Raw genomic sequence first — 7,672 nt, 5'->3', positions numbered from 1 at the left:
CTCTATTGTTTTCTGCTCTTTAAAACTTTATAACTGCCCAAATACTTATCTAAATTTGAAACGACGACATATGAAATGACGAAATATGGAGAATGCCAAACCAAACATGGCAAAAATATGAAATTTTTCTATGGCAACCCTTAACCCATTAATGACAATAGGGTCTTAAACGACGCACAAATTCAAACCTATACTATCACTCTATTTTTTTATGCTGTCCTTTTTAAATGTTTGTAAATAACTGAATAGAGCTTCAAGTTTTGTCCTCTACATTGCTTGGGCTCTCACTTAATTCGATGACCAGATGAAATCATATTTTCATGGCAGAGGTGGAAAAAATTTGAAAAAATTTCCACACCAGGTCTAACTTTTTTCTATTAAAGAATTAAAACATACTTATTTATAATTAACTATAGCATTTGTTATATATTTTTAGTTTCTGCTAAGTTTTCTTTAATTTTAGTTAGTTTACATACTTATTTTTGATAAATTGTTGTGCGTCGTATTCGACGCATTCGGACTAATCATTTTAGCCATTGCGTCCTTTTTGACCTTATAGGACTAATCATTTTAGGATTTTACTGTATAATCTCCTATAATCTACTAGTTGCTACGCCCCTAACCTCTAGGACGTGTGGGGGATGTCAGGAAAATAGCTTAAAACCATCCCAAGGTATTTATAAAGCTTCCCTGATAAGTAAAACCAATTCAGACCTTCAATTTCTGTAATCTTTGGCTTGAGCCAAAAAACCTTACTACTTTATAGTATGGAATACAATACAAGCAGCGGCTACGCCCCTAGAGGCATCTAGGGCCCTTTAGATTGCAGGGGGAGTCAAATCCCCTCTTTCAATTACAATTTTTTAAAGAAAAAGTTTTTTTTTTAATTTTGTTTTTTTTTATTTTCTAGGGATGATTTCTCTTAAGGGATGGTGGTGGTACCCTCCTTCAAAATAGTTATAAACCTTACCAGGACCTAGTAGAAGCTACCATGTAACGGAGCACCATATAGGTTCGGTGGTTAGCAAGGTCCTTTGGTACACACACAAAGACATACAATAACATGTTACTTTACTTTAAGGATATAAAAGTAGTAGCGCAGATAATCTACAACTAGGGTCTGTCTGTACGTCCACCTGTCTATATTTCCATACTTGCATCCAAATAAATAATAGCTACCTTACAACTAGGGAATGTATGTATGTCTGTCTATATATCCAAAATTACAGCCAATTAAAGACTGTAAATATGTTTATACTTCCGTAATTTTTAATGCAGCCTAGCTGTTAATATATTCATAAAAATAGCGCAAATACTCTACAATTATGGTCTGTCTGTACATCCGTTCGTCTGTATATATATAATTGCATCCAAATAATTAACAACTACGCTACAACTAAGAAATGTATTGGTTAGGGATCTAAAATAGTAAGTCAATGGCCTATAAATTGATGTACTTACTCAGGGATATTATACCATAAAATCTTTCTGTAGATTACATTTAGTGGTTGAAACATTTGGACACTTAATAAACCAACCAATCCAAATACAAATACAATTCCCCACAGTTGGTAAGACAACAAATAAGAAAAAGTTATTATAAAACTTTAAGAATTAACAGGGGCTGGGGGGGGGGGGGTTGAGGGGTTGTCATGTATTGGGTTGTTCAATATAATTGTCGACAAAATCATATTTCTTTGCTAAGCATTGTAATAAAGTGAAAGGGTATCTATCTATGTATCTGCTTAACTGATATGCTTCTTTTTTTACTTTGTAGCTTCTCATAGGTCCTAGGAAGGTTTACAACTATTTTTGGGGAGGTTATCTCCACCCTCCAAAGAGAAATCGCCCCTTGAAAAAGACCCCCCAACACAAGAAAAAATAGAATTAACTTAATGAAATTAATTCTTTTTAAATAAAAAATATTGTTGTTGAATTCAATGACCTCTCCACATCTCAAGTGCTCCTAAAGGCCTCTAGGGGCTTAGCCACTAGTACTAAATAATTATATTCTGAATTGTTTCATACAGACGAATGGACGTACAGACCGACACTGATTGTAGAGTATCTGTGTTATATATCCTTTTAATAAAGTAACAGGATATACTTTCCACATGTGTCTGTGTGTTGTGTACCTAGGGATCTCACTAACCACTGAACCGATATGGTTCTCCTTTACATGGTAGCTTCTCATAGAACCTGGTAAGGTTTATAAATATTTTGGGGGAGAGTACCACCACCCTCCAAAGAGAAATCGCCACTTAAAAAAGACCCCCAACACAAGAAAAAATAGAATGAACTTAAAGGGCGAATATAGGTTTGATATGATATGAGCTTATATGAAAGGTGCCATTTCATACTTTTAGAATATCTATGCCAAATTTAAAAATTCAAAAAAATCCTTAAGTAGATTTTGCAATTTTCTGTTTCAATTGAACATATGATAAATGAGATTGCCGACAAACCGTTTATTTTAGCCCTTTACAAGACTTTTTTTTTGACTACTTTACTTATGTTCATTTAACTAATACATTTGCACGCATCTTTTAAGATAATAAAATCATTAATTTTCGTAATTTTAAATGTAATTATTTTAATTACAAATAAGCGTACGGAGGTGTGATGTCATTGACACGTCACCGTTTCCTTTGCGTAAACGATCGGGTAGATATTCGTTACTTAACGTATTTTCAATGAAATTATTTACCCTTACACTTGCGTGGTTATGCTTCAATCAGCTGTTTACAATAAACAAACACTACGACACTTTCCTTGTTGTAACTAGTATTTCGTAATCAACTGGTGTCAATAGTGTCGCTGTTATTTTTATTTTTTTTTAAATTTATTATCCTGTTCTAAGTATTACATATTTCATGTGTGATCTGTTTTTTACTTTATTAGTTATTTATTATTTTGATAGTAATAAAACTATTTGTTAGGTCTTTTTAAAAAGCCGAGTCTTAATTTTATTAATTTTTCAACTAACCTTGTGTCCTTCCCCTTTCTCTCCCCCCGTCTCCCGCTATTTATGTGAATTGTTGTTTGTAAGCTACATCCAGCAAAATCTAATTTATGTTTACCCAAGTTATTCCTTTTTCGTTAAGCACTAATACTATATACCCAAACTACCCAACCCCACTTCCTTCCCACCCCCTAATAACTTAGGAGGTCATTGCATTGTTGAATGGGTTATTTTTCTTGCAGTCGCAACCACACACTCTCCTCACTACTTTGTCCTCTTCCTTTCCATATCCCCTCTGACTCTCCCAATCCTTTTTTAGTAGGTTAGGTTCCAATTAGTCATATGTTAAATTACGATAAATCTCCGTCGGTCTGACCTTGCATAGTTTTCTTTATCTTGAGAAGCGCAGCTACTCTCTTGTTCGAAAAGTGCGTCTGTTTGTTTATTGGAAATTTAATTTATAATACTTATTCAATACTTTCTTATTAGCGTGGCTACTCTTTATATATTCGATAATCAGGTCTGTTTGTCTGTCTGATTTTATGTCTGGGAAAATAGGAAAAGGTGGTAAATAATTTATTTGTATGTATTTGTGTTTGTGTCATTTAGTTTTATGGTTTGCTAGCTAAAAACTCTCGGCTTAAGTTTTTAATATGGTTGAATATCCTATCCTATTATATAAAGTAGTAAGCGTTTTTTGTATGTCCTGAAGGATCTCGCTAACCTCCAAACCGATATTGTTCTCCATTACAGTGAAGTTTTTTATAGGCCCTGAGAAGGGTTTAAACTATTTTTGGGGAGGGAGTCTACACCCCCTCCCCTCAATAAATTTTTTTTACTCTTTTGAAACTCAAATTTAAAATCGGGATGAGGTCGACTTTTCCCTCTCCTACCTTAAGTGCCCCAAGAGGCTTCTAGGGGGCGTAGCCGCTAGTATTTGAAATAGGAATCGTTGATGAAAACTTGATAGGTATCTGCTAATGCAGAATCATATTTTTTTAAAGTAAGCTACTTTTGTGTATATTCCCCATACTATAAGACATTTTTCTAGCAATTTTTATCAAACACTAAATGGATTTTGGTTTAAGGGTGATGGCAAAATGCTGTGCACCCCACTCATCAAAATCAGATAGCTCTCAGATATAAAAAAAAATATTCTGTTTCTTTAGTATAAAAAGTGCAATCACTTGATATATTTGTTAATATATAATTTATTTTTAATTTCAGATGTTCTTAAGATTACCTAATACTTAATAAAATGTTATGAGTAGTTGAAGTCTAAAAACCCGGATAAACAAAACTCATTATTTTATTGATAAATACAGGTTAGGATAAAGAATACTTTCAACCCTTTATAATTTGAAACAAGAATGTGAAAATAAATAAGTAGCACATAAAAAAATCATGGAATGGACAAAATGATATAGAGTAGATGTAAGTTGTCATAATTGAAATAAAAGAGAGAAATGATATGCAAAAACTCAAAGAAAATCACAAGTAAATTATCAAGTAGCTTCTCTATTAAAATAAAGTTATTAACCAGTCAATACATTTCTTTTATTTTTAGTTTAAAAAAAAAACATAAAACATAATATTTTGATGGGGGCAAGTTGCACTTCCTTACCCAATAGCGTTATTAGTCTGTTTTTTTACTATATACACAAGCAGCACACACTTACTACTTCATGATATAGGATTTAAATGCTAAGATTTTCTACAATTATAGTTGGAACGTACATATATATATTCTCTGAAGTAAAGCAGTAAGTTTTTTTTGTCTGTAGCTGAAGATTTCGATTTCTAATGAACTGATGAGTTCTCCATTTTATGGAAGCTTGTTTTAGGTCCTTGAATGGTTATAGGATATTTAATTTTTATATCTAAGTCTAGTTTTAGGGTATTTTCCTCTTTCCAAATTATTTAACACTACAGGATGCACCCCTATCATCTAGAGACTCTGTATTCAAATTTAAATAATTGACTGAAAATAGCCAAAAACCATACCAATGCTTGAATTTGAAAATCAGATAGCTTCAAACCATCTATGTAAAGATTGTCTAAAATTTAGAAGCCAATGCAAGTAGTTATAAATATTTCAAGCTACAGACAAAAATATCTTATTACTTTATATAAAAGGATATTTGTGAAAACTGAGCATTTATATTAATTGGAGGTTATTAATGCAACTATCTTGTAATCGATGTGTAAATGGCACTTTCGATCTGAAATTTTGCATGAGTAATCCTTGGTAGGTCTATTTTCCCTTAATCAAACAAAAAGTTGGAAAAGTAACGGCTGGCGGCTCAGCCGTTTAGCAAATCCATCACAAAACCTATCTCAACATTATACTCTTTGCTGCTCCAAAATGTTTTCAAACGGTTTTAGCCGGTAGTTGCTGGTACTAGAAATCTAAAAAAAAAAAATTTTTGTACCTTTTCACATGATTTAAAGTATAAATATGTTTCAAAAAGTTGATTCCTACGTAATTTATGACAGATTTGCCCTAAAAATAGCCAACAAAAACGGCTGATCTGTTAGCTGTTACTTATTCTACTTTTTGTTCGATTTAGGGAAAATAGACCTACCAAGGATTACTCATGCAAAGTTTCAGATCGAAATTCGAATTCTAAGTGCCATTTACACATTGATTACGAGTGGTTCCATTACCCCCCCCCCCCCCCCCCCCTTAATATTACTAGAAAGTCTTTAGGTACTATTTAATTATTTCAATTGCAACTTTGATTTACCTACAGATTACAATTATTGTATAAGTTTTTTTTCAGTTGAAAATTTAATGATTTCTCTAGAAACCATTTGATTAAAATTGTGTTATTTTTTTAAGGTGACGTAGCTAGGTATGCTGTTTACTGTTATATTTGTCTGCCAGTGGAATCCACCAAAAATATTTATTTTGGATATTAAGTATCAGGTATACATCTTATTTTTAAAAAAAAGTTGATTAGCAGCAGGATGACTAAAAACTTGTTAAGATTTTATAAAGTTTTTTTGCTTTTTGGAGAAGTGGACAAGAATGTTTTCACTCTAGTTAAGATAGTTTTAAAATTACTAGCTAATATGTTAAAACACAATATTTAAAGCTGAGGCATGTCCGCCCCTCGCTAAAAGAGCCATGGTGTGATAATGTCTAGTTTAATAATTTTAAGGGGGCCATAAAAATAAGGGGGGTGTGAGTTTGTACACTTAAACCCCATATTTCATTTTTGCACTTTACTTCTAGGGGCTTGTAAGCTCAAAACTTAAAAATTTTGTATTTGGGGGGGTTGTTTTACCCAAAAAGCCCCTTTAAGGATAGTGCAAAAATGAAATATAGGGTAGCTAATCAACTTATTTATGTAAAAAAAAGGTTCTATTAAATAATTCGGCTTGATATCTTAAAAAATAAGATGAGAACTTAAAATTTTAGTGATTGTGGGGGTCTTTTGCCCCACTAGCCCCTAGAAGGAAAGGCCCAAAATTTAATTTTCAAAGGTAGATTCAATCATTAAAGAGAGTTTACAAAAAAAATTAGGTTGATAACTATAAAAACAAGCCCAAACAGCCAGGGCAAAATTTGTTACTGTATTTTCATTTCCTATAAATGTACAAACTCCCCCCCCCCCCTTATGTGATATAGGTACAATTTTAAGTTTGCTTCTTTTTCTTTGACTTTTCATCATGTTGTTTTGCAGTGGGAACGGGGATTTTTACATCAAGGTAGGTGTATCTACCCACATGACAATTAAATAACACCACTCAATTTTGGTTTAAGGCAGGTGTCAATGTTTTTGGCGCGCACCCTCCTTGACACGCAGCTAGTTTAAAGCTTCCAATGTTTACATATTAAACAACCTTTTTTCTTTTTAGGAAAGATAAATACGAAGTCGGCATCTTTCATCACAATCATTTGACTGAAAATTATCATCGTTCAAACTGTTCAAAAGATCATAACAGACACGAATATATATTAATATTTTATAGTGTTTGCCTAAAGTATGTGCTTTCTTTTCTTCAAAGATAGTTGTGTGCAAAAAGGAGGGAGGCGGTTGTGACACTTTTTAAAATCAAAACTAAAAGTCGAGGAACTCAAATAAAAAATAATTACAGCACTGAAATTTGGCATGCCAGTTGCTTTGGAGATGCAATGGGGAACTGTGAATAAACGGCGGCGGAACCGCTGCTATGGCCGAAAACTGCCGTTTCCCTCCGTATTTTTTTTGTCTTTTCTTACCAAATTACCTAAACAATTTAGAATCATCTAAAAATTTTGAATCATCAAACAAATATTTTTTCATAAAAATTACAATTTAAGAATAAAAAAAGTAAGTTGTCTTGTCTCAGATGATTTAAATTGTTTAATTTGGCTATAAAGGCAAAAAGTTGGCAGGAAACTGAGGTTTTCTGCAATAGTGGCAGTTCCGCCGCCTTTTCTTCACAGTTCCTATGTAAAGCAACTGCTGTGTCAAATTTTTAAGTTTTGTTCCTTTGAATTTTATTTTTGAGTTTAAAAAACCCACCCCCTCTTTTTATACTTCCAAAAGGCACAATTTTACATAAAAAACTTATTTTGTATTATTTTTTTCAATAGGTAAGAGATGCCTAGTGTAGTGTTTTATATTGTTAAACTTTTCAAATATTATCAAATTAAACATTTAGTATATCTTCTATTTGTTTTTGTTATTTTAGGATTTGAAATAAACTAATTAATTCAAA

General features: G+C 32.4%; 1 long non-coding RNA gene across 1 annotated transcript; it reads left to right on the top strand.

Moving 5' to 3' along the window:
• Positions 1-4,187: 4,187 nt before the first annotated feature.
• Positions 4,188-7,672, top strand: LOC145306533 (uncharacterized). Its single transcript, XR_013875059.1, has 3 exons — positions 4,188-4,287; positions 5,805-5,891; positions 6,827-7,672. It is a non-coding gene; the product is annotated as an uncharacterized LOC145306533 (long non-coding RNA).

Source organism: Acartia tonsa, chromosome 14, assembly GCF_053477335.1.
Source record: "Acartia tonsa isolate MP-2025a chromosome 14, ASM5347733v1, whole genome shotgun sequence".
In the NCBI taxonomy this organism is placed as follows: domain Eukaryota; kingdom Metazoa; phylum Arthropoda; class Copepoda; order Calanoida; family Acartiidae; genus Acartia; species Acartia tonsa.
This window is presented reverse-complemented; position numbering and strand designations above follow the sequence as displayed.